Below are 16,322 nucleotides of genomic sequence, written 5' to 3' on the forward strand. Positions count from 1 at the left end.
ATAAGTCTGGCAGCCCAATTGATTGGCAAACGTACTGAAAATTAAGAAATCATGTGACTAAACTAAATAAAAATAAACTATACTATGAAACAAAAATAAATAATATAAAGAATGATAGTAAAAAGCTTAGGGGCACCTTAAATGACATTTTGGGGAAAAGGCAAACTCGGCTCCATCATTCATTGAATCAGATGGCTCATTAATCACAAATCCCACTGATATTGCTATAACTATTAACTATTAACTATAACTATTTTAATTATTTTTTCATTGGCAAGATTAGCAAATTTAGGCATGACATGCCAGCAACAAATGCTGACACTACACATCCATGTATATCTGACCTAATTATGAAAAACAAGCATTGTACTTTTAAATTCCGTAAAGTGTGTGTGGAAGAGGTGAAAAAGTATTGTTGTCTATCAACAATGACAAGCCCCCAGGGTCTGACAATCTGGATGGAAAATTACTAATAGCGTGCGATATTGCCACTCCTATTTGCCACATCTTCAATTTAAGCCTACTAGAAAGTATATGCCCTTAGCTTCCCTCCAGGCCTAAAGTCATTCTGCTACCCAAGAATAGTAAAGTCCCCATTATTGGCTCAAATAGCCGACTAATCACCCTGTTACCAACCCTTAGTAAACTTCTGGGAAAAAATTGTGTTTTACCAGAGTCAATGCTATTTTACAGTAAACAAATTGATAACAGACTTTCAGACTTTTTATACTGTAGGGAAGGACATTCAACAATCACAGCACTTACACAAATAACTGATGATTGGCTGAGAGAAATGTATGATAAAACGTTTGGGGGCTGTTTTGTTAGACTCCAGTGTGGCCTTTGACATTATTGATCATAATCTGCTGCTGGAAAAGCATAGGCTTCTATATTGTGGATAAAGAGTTACTTGTCTAACAGAACACAGAGGGTGTTCTTTAATGGAAGCCTCTCCAACATAATCCAGGTAGAATCAGGAATTCCCCAGGGTAACTGTCTAGGCCCCTTACATTTTTCAATTTTTACTAGCGACATGCTTTGAGTAAAGCCAGTGTGTCTATGTATGCAAATGACTCAACACTATACACGTCAGCTACTACAGCAGCTGAAATGACTCCAACACTTAACAAAGAGCTGCAGTTAGTTTCAGAATGGTTGGCAAGGAATAAGTTAGTCCTAAATATGGGACAAATAATTCACTAAACCCTAAACCTCAACTACATCTCGTAATGAATAATGTTGAAATTAAGCAAGTTGTCATGGTCAAAACATATCGATACATTAGCTAAGATGGGGAGAAGTCTGTCCATAATAAAGTGCTGTTCTGCCTTCTTAACAACACGATCAACAAGGCAGGTCCTACAGGCCCTAGTTTTGTTACACCTCGACTACTGTTCAGTAGTGTGGTCAGGTGCCACAAAGAGTACTTAGAAAATTGCAGTTTGCTCAGAACAGGGCAGGACGGCTTGCCCTTAAAAGTACACGGAGAGCTAACATTAATGACATGCATGTCAATCTCTCATGGCTCAAAGTGGAAGAGAGATTGACGTCTACACTACTTGTTTTTGTAATAAGTTTTGACAAGCTGAATGTACCTAGCTGTCGGTTTAAACTACACAGATCGGACATCCATGCATACCCCACAAGACATGCCACCAGAGGTAACTTCACCCCAGGAAGAGTAGCTGCTGCCTTGGCAGAAACTATTGGGGATCCCTAATAAATACAAATACAAAGTGGGAGTGGCAATTGAATGCAAGCTTCACAAAAACAAATGAAATTGCTAAAACAATTTTAGCCTGTCTATCTATGCTCGACCCGCTTAGTTTCCCACCAGAAACACCAGAAAATTGCCAAAAACAGTAGAACCAGCTCACCTGCTTTTATTTAGAAAAGTGTGTTGTTTTATATTGTGGTGGTACAACATTCAACCCACATAATGTGTAGTGCATTTAATGTTTTATTTCGAAATACTTTTTTTTAACAGAACCGATCTCAAAAGCACTAATGGCTAGCCAGCACTAGGGAGTTTTAAATACTATTATTAGTCTATTTCTCCCTATTTCTGTTTGTCATTCTGTCCTTTTTTGTCAAGTGTAGGAATCCTCTGCAGCATAGAACTGCCCCAGTGAGATGGAAAAGAAAAAGGGAAAATGAGAGTGGGGTCCCCAGAGGGTGATAATGATAGTGAGAGAAGGGGAGAGAGAGAGAGAGAGAGAGAGGCAGGGTGGTCAGTCTGTGTTTTACCAGATAAGATGTCAGATCTGGCTGAGAATAAGTATCGATTGGAATTAATAACAAAAGACTCACATGCAGGACTCCATTAGTTGCCAGAGAAGCTAGTCAGCTTGAACCTCTATTTCCTTCTCACTGGAGTGAAGCTGTGTGTTTGTGTGTATTCATAGGTGTGTGTTTACTTTTGTGCTTTCTACCTATAAGGCAATACTTTGCCCTGTAGGCCTATGTGTTACGAAAAAGCTACGACATCCCTCAGTGGCAGTTCCTTGAGGATAGTCTATCTGCAGCGTTGAAGTAAGCCTTCTTGTAAGGGGTATCTGTTTTTCACCCCCAGCCTACACAAATACAAAAAACAGGCAGAAAATGGGACAGACCCAGGCAGTGGCCCTCTATGTAAATGTAAACTAGGTGGTCACAGTCTAAATGGATCCTGTTTATATCATAACACCACAGTCTGTGCATAGAGAGGGTTGGCTTAACGTAAACACACACATCTTAAATAGGCTTGCCTTCTGGATTGGAGGAATTCTTCAGTCTGCTCCGTTTTGGCCCTTTTTACGGTCTATGTCTCCAGTTTACGGGGTGCAAGTCCGAAAATATGCCATCTGTATTGCTGTCTGTCAACAGGCAACAGGATAAACAGTAATAGCAGCATAAGTGATGAGTCAAAAGAGTTAGTTCAAAAAGGGTAAATGCAGATAGCTACCTGGACTGTTGGTTAACTATTTAACTAACCATTTTGCAGTCTTGTGGCTTGGGTGTAGAAGCTGTTCAGGGTCCTGTTGGTTCCAGACGAGGTGCATCATTACCACTTGCCATGCGGTAGCAGAGAGAACAGACTATGACTTCGGTGGCTGGAGTCTTTGACATACCGCCTGGTATGGACGTCCTGGATGGCAGGGAGCTCGGACCCAGTGATGTACTGGGCTTGTATGCATAACCCTCTAGCTCTTTCCGGTCAGATGCCTAGCAGATGCTCTCAATGGTGCAGCCGTATAACTATTTGAGGGACCATGCCAAATCCTTTCAGCATCCTGAGGGGGAATAGGCGGTGTTGTGCCCTCTTCGCAACTGTGTTGGTGTGTGTATGGACCATGATAATTCCATAGTGATATGGGCACAGAAGAACTTGAAGCTCTCAACCTGTAGGCTGTCTCATCATCATCTGTGATCAGGCCTACCACTGTTGTGTTGTCGGCAAACTTAATGATGGTAATGGAGTTGTGCGTGGCCACGTAGTCATGAGTGAACAGGGAGTACAGGAGGGGACTAAACACGGACCCCTGAGGGACTCCTGTGTTCAGCGTGGTGGATGTGTTATTGCCTGCCCTCACAACCTGGGGGTGGCCTGTCAGGAAGTCCAGGATCCAGTTGCAGAGGGAGGTGTTTAGTCTCAGGGTCCTTAGTTTAGTGATGGGTTTGGAGGGTGCTGTGGTGTTGAATGCTGAGCTGTAGTCAATGAACAGCATTCTCACGTAGGTGTTCCTTTTGTCCAGATGGGAAAGGGCAGTGTGGAGTGCAATAGAGATTGCGTCATCTGTGGATCTGTTGGGGTGCTAGCAAAACAGTCTTGTAGCTTAGCATCCCATTCATCAGACAACTTTCGTATTGAGCGTGTAACTGGTACATTCTGTTTAGAGTTTTTGCTTGTAAGCAGGAATCAGGAGGATAGACTTTACGGTCAGATTTGCCAAATGGAGGGTGAGGGAGAGCTTTATATGCATATGTGTGTTTGAAGTACATTTTTTTCACCTCTAGTTGCACAGGTGACATGCTGGTAGAAATTAGGTACAACGGATTTCAGTTTTTTCTGATCCACTAGGATCGCCGCCTCTGGGTCAGCATTTTCTTGTTTGCTTATGGCCCTTTTCAGCTCATTGAGTGCGGTCTAGTGCCAGCATCAGTTTGTGTTGGTAAATAGACAGCTAAGAAAAATATAGACGAAACCTCTCTTGGTAAATATACTGAACAAAAATATAAATGCAACATGCAGCAATTTCAGAGATTTTTACTGAGTTACAGATCATGTAAGGAAATCCTTCAATTGAAATTAATTCATTAGGCTGTAATATGTGGATTTCACATGACTGGGCAGGGGCACAGTCATGGGTGGGCCTGGGAGGACATACGGCCACCCACTTGGGAGCCAGGCACACCCAATCAGAGTGCGTTTTTCCCCACAAAAGGGCTTTATTACAGAAAGAAATTACTCTTCAGTTTCATCAGCTGTCCGGGTGGCTGTTCTCAGATGATCCCTCATGTGAAGTAACTGGATGTGGAGGTCCTGGGCTGGCGTGGTTACACGTGGTATGCGGTTGTGAAGCCGGTTGGACGTACTGCCAAATTCCCTAAAACGATATTGGATGCGGTATATGTTAAAGAAATTAACATTCAATTCTCTGGTAACAGCTCTGCTAGACATTCCTGCAGTCAGCATGCCAATTGCATGCTCCCTCAAAACATGAGACATCTGTGGCATTGTGTTGTGTGACAAAACTACACATTTTATTGTGGCATTTTATCGTCACCAGAAAAAGGTGTAATGATCATGCTGTTTTAATCAGCTTCTTGATATGCCACACCTGTCAGGGGGACCGATTGGTCCACTCTCCAATGTAATCTCGTCAGGTGTCCCGTCTCCTCCTTTGAGTGTCTGGTGATTTGGGCCTGGTCCATTATAATCAATGTCTTTTGCCTCCGATTCATTGCAGTAAAAGTCCTCGGCCAAATTCCTTTGTCATTTGTGGCATTATTGAATTTCCTACTTTCCAGAGTGTCACTGAGCTTGCAGCCTGGTCCCCAGCCCTTCTCATCATCATGCCAATGTGTTGCAGCTTCCCTGTCAATAGAGGCTGTATTGTCCCTACCTACCGCCCATCCACTGTAAGCCCCACTCCTTCCCCAGTTTGAAGAACAGAGGACAAAAGGATGGGTGATACCCGCTCTCTTGGAAGTACAGTATGGGAGGTGTGTGCTGGGGCTGCCGTACGACGGCCACAAAGATCACATTCATCCCAAACACAATACAGTACAATACTATAGAGGCCCTTCGGCCAGGACAGGACAGGACCGGCCCCAGGCCACCACAGCACCACAACGCCTGCCTGCTACACAGAGTTTGGGGTTAGGGTTAGCATTGAATGGGACTAAAAATAGAGAGTGGGACAGCGAAAGGGTTGAGGGGAATGTGAATAAAAAGAGGAGAGTACGAGAGAGGGACAAAGATGGGTGAAGAAAAGGTGGATAATGGAAAACTAGCAAGGGGACAAAGGATATAGAGAGAGAGGAAAAGTTGTTTGTTCCAATGATGAGAGACTGTAGAAACACCCGTAGTGACCTGCACTGTCTTTCACTGTATCTCATGCCTGCAGCCCAATAAGGAGAATGGCAATGGTCCCACTGGGTAATAATTAGCCGACAGCGCTCCCTCCCTTGTCTGTATGTGTGTCGGTTGGGCTCGCGGCTCGCTTTGTGCGACTGTTTATGTTCGAGTGTGACTCACACTTCCTGTGCCCTGCCAGTAAGGCAATCCTCAATGGATCATCAGGGCCTCCTCTCATTCTCAATTCCACAAGGAAATAATGTGCGGGGGCTTGAATGGATGAGGTGGCTCTGTAATTAATTTACTAGTGCACAGGCACCGCAGTGGATTTCTTTGGAAGGTACATTTTTTATATGTAAAGGAGAGAGCACAGTCTTATATGACTGATGTTTTGTTAGCAGGAAAAGACTGCCGTTAGACACAGTCATTGTACGTTCCAGTGTTTCTTGAGTGAAATCTTCTGGGAATTCATCATGCCTTCATCACTTCATCGCTTACTTAGTCAATAATGGTTGGCGATGATGACGGGTTGCTAGGTTTTTCCCCAGGATCCGTCTCCCTTCGGTGTCCTGCTTTTGCTCTGCTCCGGAGGAAAGACCTTTTTGAGACCTGTTTGTAATGGAGTCCACAGCCGACTGAGCCACTGTGCCACTGTTTATTAAAGGTGAAAAGAGGAGTAATTGTGAGGAGAGGTCTCAGACCTGGTTTGAATGAGTGTGTGTGTTTTCATTCATAGTCCTGGCACGATGTTTATTTTCCTCATAAAGTCTGACCACAAACGTTAATATTAGGGATGCCGGGTATATCGGTAAGCATATCGGAATCTGCCAATATTAGCTAACAATCTGGTTTAACGCCGATGTGCAAAACCGATGTCAAAGCTGACGTGCATACCTATATAACGTTGGTAGATGATGTAAAATACAGTGCTACACGTGCAATACAGCATTCCTAACCTGGCCCACAATGTCTGCTGTGTAGATCTGTTTTGAAGTTTCAAAGGAAGATAACTAAAAGGCCTTATGCAACGTTTGTGCTGCTATTATTTCTCGAGGAGGGGAGAAGGTGAAATCATTCAATACCACAAACCTAATTACTCATTTGAAAGTTCATCACCCCCAGATGTTCAGCGACTACAAAAGCAGAACAAAAAGTGCACACTTCTAACAACTAAACAAGTTCAAGTCGAGCAGTCATTTGAAACAGTAAGAACATTTCAGTGAGACAACTCAAAGGCGAAATCCAGTAACGCCAAGATAATAGAATTCATTGACCTTGACAATCAACTGCTCTCTGTGGATGATGTTGGCTTTCGCCGACTGTTTGAGCACCTCGAGCCCCGCTACACACTACCAAGTAGGCGCTATTTTTCAGATGTTGCCTTTACCGGAGTTACACTGTATAAATGAAACACACATCCATGAGCTACTTGCTATGGGCGTCACTGCTATTAGCTTCACAACTGACATTTGGACCAGCTGTGTCAGCCCCATGAGCATGCTGGGTCTGACAGCACAGTGGGTCGACGAGGATTTCGTACTGAGGAAGCCTTATTGCATGCTCAAGAATGTGCTGGTTCTCATACCGCTGCGGCCATTTCAATGGCATTTGAGAACATGTTTGAAACTTGGAAACATCAACACACTCCTAGTTGCATTCAAACTGACTCGATAGTAAGCTTATCAACTGCGTCTGCAGCAGATGTGATACCCTCTGTCATGGCATTGAAACGCCTGCTCAACAAAACTGCCGACAGACCGTGGGGTTAAAACTTGTAAAAGTACTCTACTAGAGGCTGTGAACAAGCGATTCGGTGGCATTCTCTCTGAGCCTCTTTACTGTGTCGCCACCATGCTCGATGCTAGGTATAAGGACCGCTACTTCGATACAGACAAGAAAGAGGGTTTACGTTACATTTTAGACACAGCTGGACAAAATGGAAACGGACACAGTGACATTGTAAACCGAGGAAGAGAGGCCACGGACAGACAGACAGCTGAAACTTCACTGCTTGCCATGTATGATGAAATCCTGGTTGAGAATGAAACGACTGGGCAAATGAACAACGAAACAGCACAGCAAGTAAGTGAAAGAAATAGGTTTTGATTATGTTTTACTGGTAATGGGGACATACGTAAATGCCAACAAAAAATATTGGATATCGGTATCGGCCCAAAATGTCATATGGGTGCATCCCTAGTTAATGTGCTTCGATGTTACAACAATGATGATGATCTTGATAATGTTTGTAATGATGATGGTTATTCTAAGGTTGCAACTTTGTAGGTCCCTCCTAGCTCTCTATTAGCTATTTAAGTGTTTTCATCCATATTACCTCTACTTAACTCTTTCTCTCCATCACTCTCTTTTCACCTCACCCCCTCCCTCTCTAAGAAACACACCCACTCATGCACACATATCCGCTCACTCTCTCCCCGAATGTCTCTCAGTGACTCTGAAGCTCCTCTGAGTTGTGAAACCAGACTACTCTCTCCCAGGTAAACTGCTCTCCATCCTTGCTCCCTCATTCTCTCTCTCTCTCCTTCCTCAATCTCTCTGTCCTCTTTCACTATCTCAATCTTCTCTCTCACTCGCCTCTCACTCGCTCTCCTCTCTCACAACTCCCTCTCTCTGAGGCTAAATGGTCACTGTAATGGAATTAGTCTGTTAGATTGGGATTGATAGTCCTCATAACTGTCTGTTGTGTGATCTGCTGCTGTACCATAGGTAGTGTTTCTATTTGTGTACTTTCTCTGAATGGGTTGCCTGATTGTCTTCTTTATTCCAGTTTGCTTGACTGTGTTATGTACTGGATGTGAGTGTAGCAGCTACCTGAGTTCTCATTCTTTCTCATGTTTGAGTGCAGCTAAATTGGAGTGAGTTTATTAAAGGGCATCTCTGAAAAACAAAGTCCTCAATACTCTCCATTTGTTTTTGGAGGGTTAATTGTGGATAGAGGGAGGATGACTAATTAGTGTGTGTGTGCTCACGTGTATGGGAGTGTGTGATGAGTCGTCTACATATGCATGATTCACAGTTATACAGGCATATACTCCCTCCACTTCCTGGTGTGGGTGGGCTCTTTGCCTTTCTTAATACGTTCAAAGGGCAGTAAAATAAGTATTGACAGCTTCTACGGGCTAATCAGCCTGGTCCCACTGGATTGGGTTGAATCCCTAGACTTTGTGAAAATATGAGAGCAGCACTTCGGTTAGAGCTTTGGTCAGTTCCTCTTCTTATAATGTTACCTGAATACATGATCAATGACCTTCATCCTAGCCCCTCGTACATTTCTGTCAAATCCTCCTGGGCTTTTCTTGTGGTTTAGATTAGGGGTGTGAACGTTTAAACTAAATTAGGATTTTTAACATGAAGAGAAATCCCTAACCGAAATATATATTTTTTTTTGTTCCTCACCAAATTAAGTCACATTCTTTGCAGTTATCACAAAACTCCTCGCGCTGGCTTGCCTGCTCTTTCTCTTCGCTAATGATGAGTGTGTGTATCCAGTTTTCGGTCTGTTGCGTGTTGAATATCCTAGCCTATTCATTGATTCTAAGCCCGCTTTACTGGAGTTGCGAGACATTGCATGCCACAGCATTCCATTGCGATATACAGTTGAAGTCGGAAGTTTACATACACCTTAGCCAAATACATTTAAACTCAGTTTTTCACAATTCCTGACATTTAATCAGAGTAAAAAGTCCGTCTTAGGTCATTTAGGATCACCACATTATTTTAAGAATGTGAAATGTCAGAATAATAGTAGAGAGAATTATTTATTTCAGCTTTCATTTCTTTTATCACATTCCCAGTGGGTCAGAAGTTGACATACACTTAATTAGGATTTGGTAGCATTGCCTTTAAATTGCTTGACTTGGGTCAAATGTTTCGGTAGCCTTCCACAAGCTTCCCACAATAAGTTGGGGGAAATTTGACCCATTCCTCCTGACAGAGCTGGTGTAACTGAGTCAGGTTTGTAGGCCTCCTTGCTCGCACACGTTTTTTTCAGTTCTGCCCACAAATTTTCTATAAGATAGAGGTCAGGGCTTTGTGATGGCCACTCCAATACCTTGTCTTTGTTGTCCTTAAGCCATTTTGCCACAACTTTGTAAGTATGCTTGGGATCATTGGAAGAACCATTTGCGACCAAGCTTTTACTTCCTGACTGATGTCTTGAGATGTTGCTTCATTATATCCACATAATTTTCCTGCCTCATAATGCCATCTATTTTTTGAAGTGCACCAGTCCCTCCTGCAGCAAAGCACCCCGACAACATGATGCTGCCACCCCTGTTCTTCACGGTTGGGATGGAGATCTTCGGCTTTCAAGCCTCCCTCTTTTTCCTCCAAACATAACGATGTTCATTATGGCCAAACAGTTCTATTTTTGTTTCATTAGACCAGAGGACATTTCCAAAAAGTATGATCTTTGTCCCCATGTACAGTTGCAAAGCCTAGTCTGGCTTTTTTATGGAGGTTTTGGAGCGATGGCTTCTTCCTTGCTGGGCGGCCTTTCAGGTTATGTCGATATAGGACTTGTTTTACTGTGGATATAGATACTTCTATACCTGCTTCCTCCAGTATCTTCACAAGGTTCTTTGCTGTTGTTCTGGGATTGATTTGCACATTTCGCACCAAAGTACGTTCATCTCTAGGAGACAGAACACATCTCCTTCCTGAGTGGAATGACGGCTGCGTGGTCCCATGGTGTTTATACTTGCGTACTATTGTTTGTACAGATGAACTTGGTACCTTCAGATGTTTGTAAATTGCTCCCTAGGTTGAACCAGACTGTTGGAGGTCTACAAAAAATGTTTGGTGGTCCTGGCTAATTTCTTTTGATTTTCTCATGATGTCAAGCAAAGAGGCACTGAGTTTGAAGGTAGGACTTGAAATAAATCCACAGGTACACCTCCAATTGACTCAAATTATGTCAATTAATCAATCTTCTAAATCCATGACCTCATTTTCTGGAATTTTCCAATCTGTTTAAAGGCACAGTCAACTTAGTGTATGTAAACTTCTGACCCACTGGAATTGTGATACAGTGAATTACAAGTGAAATAATCTTTCTGTAAACAATTGTTGGAAAAGTTACTTGTGTCATGCACAAAGTAAATGTCCTTACCGACTTGCCAAAATTATAGTTTGTTAACAAGAAATGTGTGTAGTGGTTGAAAAATGAGTTTTAATGACTCCAACCCAAGTGTTTGTAAACTTCTGACTTCAACTGTACAGCTTTTGATTGCCGATAGATAGGCTTAGTGCACAGTTCTGACCCTGTCTGCCTGGTGGTCGACCTGCCTATACTGTGCCCCTCCCCCTCGCAATTAAAGATGTGAGTGTTTGTGTTCTCAGAAGTACAGCGACTAATCAGTCTCCTCTGTTCCAAAAATACTTAATCTTAGGAATTTGTCACATCCCTAGTTTAGATGTACATTTCGATAATGCCTTTGTGCTGCTTGTGTTTGATTTGAAGGGTAGAATTGACCTAGTCCAATCGGCTTGTGTTTAATGAAAGTGAACATGGTGATCGCTGTGAACTGCCTGTCTTATCAAAGCCCTCTGAAATCCTGCTCTGCCTGCTCACGGCCTCAGAGGCACAGCAGAGCAGACCTCAAAGAGACTGCTTGTATGCAGTTTAAGAAAATTCCCTCTGTGGGTGTGTACATCTCCTACTACTAGACACAGTGGGAGTAACCCTAGGTGGGTCTGGGGCACGTTGGTTTTATATGCCATCTGATTTTTAGAGCTTCTGTTCGCTGGGTTTATTTAATTGTAAGTTCTTGTAAAAAGAGCTTTATTGTGTTTTCGCCCCTTGGTTACAAAAACACCCTCAGGTTCAGGTTTGGGCATTTGATCTGGTAAAAGTACTTACTCTCTCTGAGAAAGAAAACCAAGAACATGGTTTGAGCTAATGTCACTTCCACAGACCTAAGTAATGAATGTTAACAAGTTGCCCCTGAGACACTGATCTAACACCAGTGTTGCATTGTCATGACCTGATGTTTACGGTGACAATTTGGTGAAGGTAAGCTAGATCTGCAGGCTGCTTTCTACCTTCAGTGACCCTCAAGCCCAGGGGTCAGGGGTTAGGGGCTGTTCTGCATGGATGCAGAACATTTAACATTTTACATTTAAGTCATTTACCAGACGCTCTTATCCAGAGCGACTTACAAATTGGTGCATTCACCTTATGACATCCAGTGGAACAGTAGTGCATCTAAATCTTTTAAGGGGGGTGAGAGGGATTACTTTATCCTATCCTAGGTATTCCTTAAAGAGGTGGGGTTTCAGGTGTCTCCGGAAGGTGGTGATTGACTCCGCTGTCCTGGCGTCGTGAGGGAGTTTGTTCCACCATTGGGGGGCCAGAGCAGCGAACAGTTTTGACTGGGCTGAGCGGGAACTGTACTTCCTCAGTGGTAGGGAGGCGAGCAGGCCAGAGGTGGATGAACGCAGTGCCCTTGTTTGGGTGTAGGGCCTGATCAGAGCCTGGAGGTACTGAGGTGCCGTTCCCCTCACAGCTCCGTAGGCAAGCACCATGGTCTTGTAGCGGATGCGAGCTTCAACTGGAAGCCAGTGGAGAGAGCGGAGGAGCGGGGTGACGTGAGAGAACTTGGGAAGGTTGAACACCAGACGGGCTGCGGCGTTCTGGATGAGTTGTAGGGGTTTAATGGCACAGGCAGGGAGCCCAGCCAACAGCGAGTTGCAGTAATCCAGACGGGAGATGACGAGTGCCTGGATTAGGACCTGCGCCGCTTCCTGTGTGAGGCAGGGTCGTACTCTGCGGATGTTGTAGAGCATGAACCTACAGGAACGGGCCACCGCCTTGATGTTAGTTGAGAACGACAGGGTGTTGTCCAGGATCACGCCAAGGTTCTTAGCGCTCTGGGAGGAGGACACAATGGAGTTGTCAACCGTGATGGCGAGATCATGGAACGGGCAGTCCTTCCCCGGGAGGAAGAGCAGCTCCGTCTTGCCGAGGTTCAGCTTGAGGTGGTGATCCGTCATCCACACTGATATGTCTCCCAGACATGCAGAGATGCGATTCGCCACCTGATCATCAGAGGGGGGAAAGGAGAAGATTAATTGTGTGTCGTCTGCATAGCAATGATAGGAGAGACCATGTGAGGTTATGACAGAGCCAAGTGACTTGGTGTATAGCGAGAATAGGAGAGGGCCTAGAACAGAGCCCTGGGGGACACCAGTGGTGAGAGCACGTGGTGTGGAGACAGATTCTCGCCACGCCACCTGGTAGGAGCGACCTGTCAGGTAGGACGCAATCCAAGCGTGGGCCGCGCCGGAGATGCCCAACTCGGAGAGGGTGGAGAGGAGGATCTGATGGTTCACAGTATCGAAGGCAGCCGATAGGTCTAGAAGGATGAGAGCAGAGGGAGAGAGTTAGCTTTAGCAGTGCGGAGCGCCTCCGTGATACAGAGAAGAGCAGTCTCAGTTGAATGACTAGTCTTGAAACCTGACTGATTTGGATCAAGAAGGTCATTCTGAGAGAGATAGCGGGAGAGCTGGCCAAGGACGGCACGTTCAAGAGTTTTGGAGAGAAAAGAAAGAAGGGATACTGGTCTGTAGTTGTTGACATCGGAGGGATCGAGTGTAGGTTTTTTCAGAAGGGGTGCAACTCTCGCTCTCTTGAAGACAGAAGGGACGTAGCCAGCGGTCAGGGATGAGTTGATGAGCGAGGTGAGGTAAGGGAGAAGGTCTCCGGAAATGGTCTGGAGAAGAGAGGAGGGGATAGGGTCAAGCGGGCAGGTTGTTGGGCGGCCGGCCGTCACAAGACGCGAGATTTCATCTGGAGAGAGGGGGAGAAAGAGGTCAGAGCACAGGGTAGGGCAGTGTGAGCAGAACCAGCGGTGTCGTTTGACTTAGCAACGAGGATCGGATGTCGTCGACCTTCTTTTCAAAATGGTTGACGAAGTCATCTGCAGAGAGGAGGAGGGGGAGGAGGATTCAGGAGGGAGGAGAAGGTTGCAAAGAGCTTCCTAGGGTTAGAGGCAGATGCTTGGAATTTAGAGTGGTAGAAAGTGGCTTTAGCAGCAGAGAGAGAAGAGGAAAATGTAGAGAGGAGGGAGTGAAAGGATGTCAGGTCCGCAGGGAGGCGAGTTTTCCTCCATTTCCGCTCGGCTGCCCGGAGCCCTGTTCTGTGAGCTCGCAATGAGTCGTTGAGCTACGGAGCGGGAGGGGAGGACCGAGCCGGCCTGGAGGATAGGGGACATAGAGAGTCAAAGGATGCAGAAAGGGAGGAGAGGAGGGTTGAGGAGGCAGAATCAGGAGATAGGTTGGAGAAGGTTTGAGCAGAGGGAAGAGATGATAGGATGGAAGAGGAGAGAGTAGCGGGGGAGAGAGAGCGAAGGTTGGGACGGCGCAATACCATCCGAGTAGGGGCAGTGTGGGAAGTGTTGGATGAGAGCGAGAGGGAGAAGGATACAAGGTAGTGGTCGGAGACTTGGAGGGGAGTTGCAATGAGGTTAGTGGAAGAACAGCATCTAGTAAAGATGAGGTCGAGCGTATTTCCTGCCTTGTGAGTAGGGGGGGAAGGTGAGAGGGTGAGGTCAAAAGAGGAGAGGAGTGGAAAGAAGGAGGCAGAGAGGAATGAGTCAAAGGTAGACGTGGGGAGGTTAAAGTCGCCCAGAACTGTGAGAGGTGAGCCGTCCTCAGGAAAGGAGCTTATCAAGGCATCAAGCTCATTGATGAACTCTCCGAGGGAACCTGGAGGGCGATAAATGATAAGGATGTTAAGCTTGAAAGGGCTGGTAACTGTGACAGCATGGAATTCAAAGGAGGCGATAGACAGATGGGTAAGACAGATGGGTAAGGGGAGAAAGAGAGAATGACCACTTGGGAGAGATGAGGATCCCGGTGCCACCACCCCGCTGACCAGAAGCTCTCGGGGTGTGCGAGAACACGTGGGCAGACGAAGAGAGAGCAGTAGGAGTAGCAGTGTTGTCTGTGGTGATCCATGTTTCCGTCAGTGCCAAGAAGTCGAGGGACTGGAGGGAGGCATAGGCTGAGATGAACTCTGCCTTGTTGGCCGCAGATCGGCAGTTCCAGAGGCTACCGGAGACCTGGAACTCCACGTGGGTCGTGCGCGCTGGGACCACCAGATTAGGGTGGCCGCGGCCACGCGGTGTGGAGCGTTTGTATGGTCTGTGCAGAGAGGAGAGAACAGGGATAGACAGACACATAGTTGACAGGCTACACAAGAGGCTACGCTAATGCAAAGGAGATTGGAATGACAAGTGGACTACACGTCTCGAGTGTTCAGAAAGTTAAGCTTACGTAGCAAGAATCTTATTGACTAAAATGATTAAAATGATACAGTACTGCTGAAGTAGGCTAGCTGGCAGAGGCTGCGTTGTTGACTATGTAGGCTAGCTGGCAGTGTCTGCGTTGTTGACACTACACTAATCAGGCTGGCAGAAGTCAGGCTGTTCCACCACTTCCTCCTGCCATCGTGCATTTGTACCCAAAGAGGATGCTGGGTGATAAATGTAGCCCTCTAGCTCTCTCTCCGTCTGCCATAGCTCAGAGTAGACCCGTTTCCATGGAAACGAACAACACCAGGCTGCAGCAAGGAAAGGAGAGGCGGAAAGAATGACAGACATTTTTATTTTATTTTTTTAAACTCACTTAAGAGGGTTTATCGCTTCTCCGGGCACAAGCTAATTTAATGTTTAGCCCATATTTTTATCCATAATTATCAGGCGTGGAAAGACCTGCCAAAATGAGCACAAACACATAACCCGGACTGCTCTGTATTCTTGGTGTCTATCCATATTAATATGAAAAACAGTTTGTACTAGTGCAGCTTTTTGTATATTCATATTGAGTGACTGAATGGTGATTGTGATGATGCCCCATGTTATGTGACCTCAACTTATCAAAGTTACAGTAGATCAAGATTTGTTGCTGTGTCTCAATCTTCAGATGTCAAGGTTAACATAGCAGGACTTGCAGCAGACCCGGTTGCTCAAAGAACTCTTACAATGTAATCGCAATGTTGCTAGCTGTCATTGGCATGATCAGGTTTCCTCTGTCTTTTACAAACATCCCACCAATGTCAGAATAATCTTGCTCCCTTAAGAAGGGTTAGAACATTAGATTGGAGCCTGAGTGAACATTTTGCTTAAATAGTCAGCGCTGTTCCTCTCATGTCGTCCACACATTACAACCACTTACGATCAACGTGTTTTGTTAAAACAATTTTAACAACATTTCCTAGAAGTTTTATCAACAAAATTCCTTTCACCTGGAAATGTCTAGGAAAATAAATCTAGTCAGGTGTCAGTCTATTTTATCTGTTTTAATCTCCTCCTCAAGACATGAAGCAAGGTATCAAGCAAAGTGCTTCTGTTATCAGTACTGAATAATAATGCTCTGATACATGTAAGCTGAGCCCTAACTTCGTGGCTGCCATGTTGATAAGGATGATGCCCTACGAAGCTTCTATCTTTTGTGTTGATGAAATTCCTGGAAATTCAAGGGTAACCCCTCAGGTGTTTGTGAGGACATTTTAAGGCATGACACATATCCAGAGTGAAGGGATATTTAACTTGTCTTGCATTTAAATACTGTATGTCTCTGCAGACTCACTGCAAGTGCTCCATGGAACAATAAGAGAGGGAGTCTCAGAAAGCTTCTTCCTGGGTCTCCTTTCCCCTGGGTACCTTCACCACTGTTGGTGTTTCTGCTGACGGTGCACCGCACTCACACTCCCCCTCCTCCGCCCACACCCCCTCTCCTC

At 45.1% G+C, this 16,322-nt stretch overlaps 1 protein-coding gene across 1 annotated transcript in view; it reads left to right on the forward strand.

Annotated features, from left to right (window-relative positions):
• The window catches only part of LOC115106891 (transcription factor HIVEP3), a 103,326-nt gene that overhangs the window by 60,477 nt on the left and 26,527 nt on the right, over nucleotides 1-16,322 (forward strand).

Source organism: Oncorhynchus nerka, linkage group LG3, assembly GCF_034236695.1.
Source record: "Oncorhynchus nerka isolate Pitt River linkage group LG3, Oner_Uvic_2.0, whole genome shotgun sequence".
Taxonomy (NCBI): Eukaryota; Metazoa; Chordata; class Actinopteri; order Salmoniformes; family Salmonidae; genus Oncorhynchus; species Oncorhynchus nerka.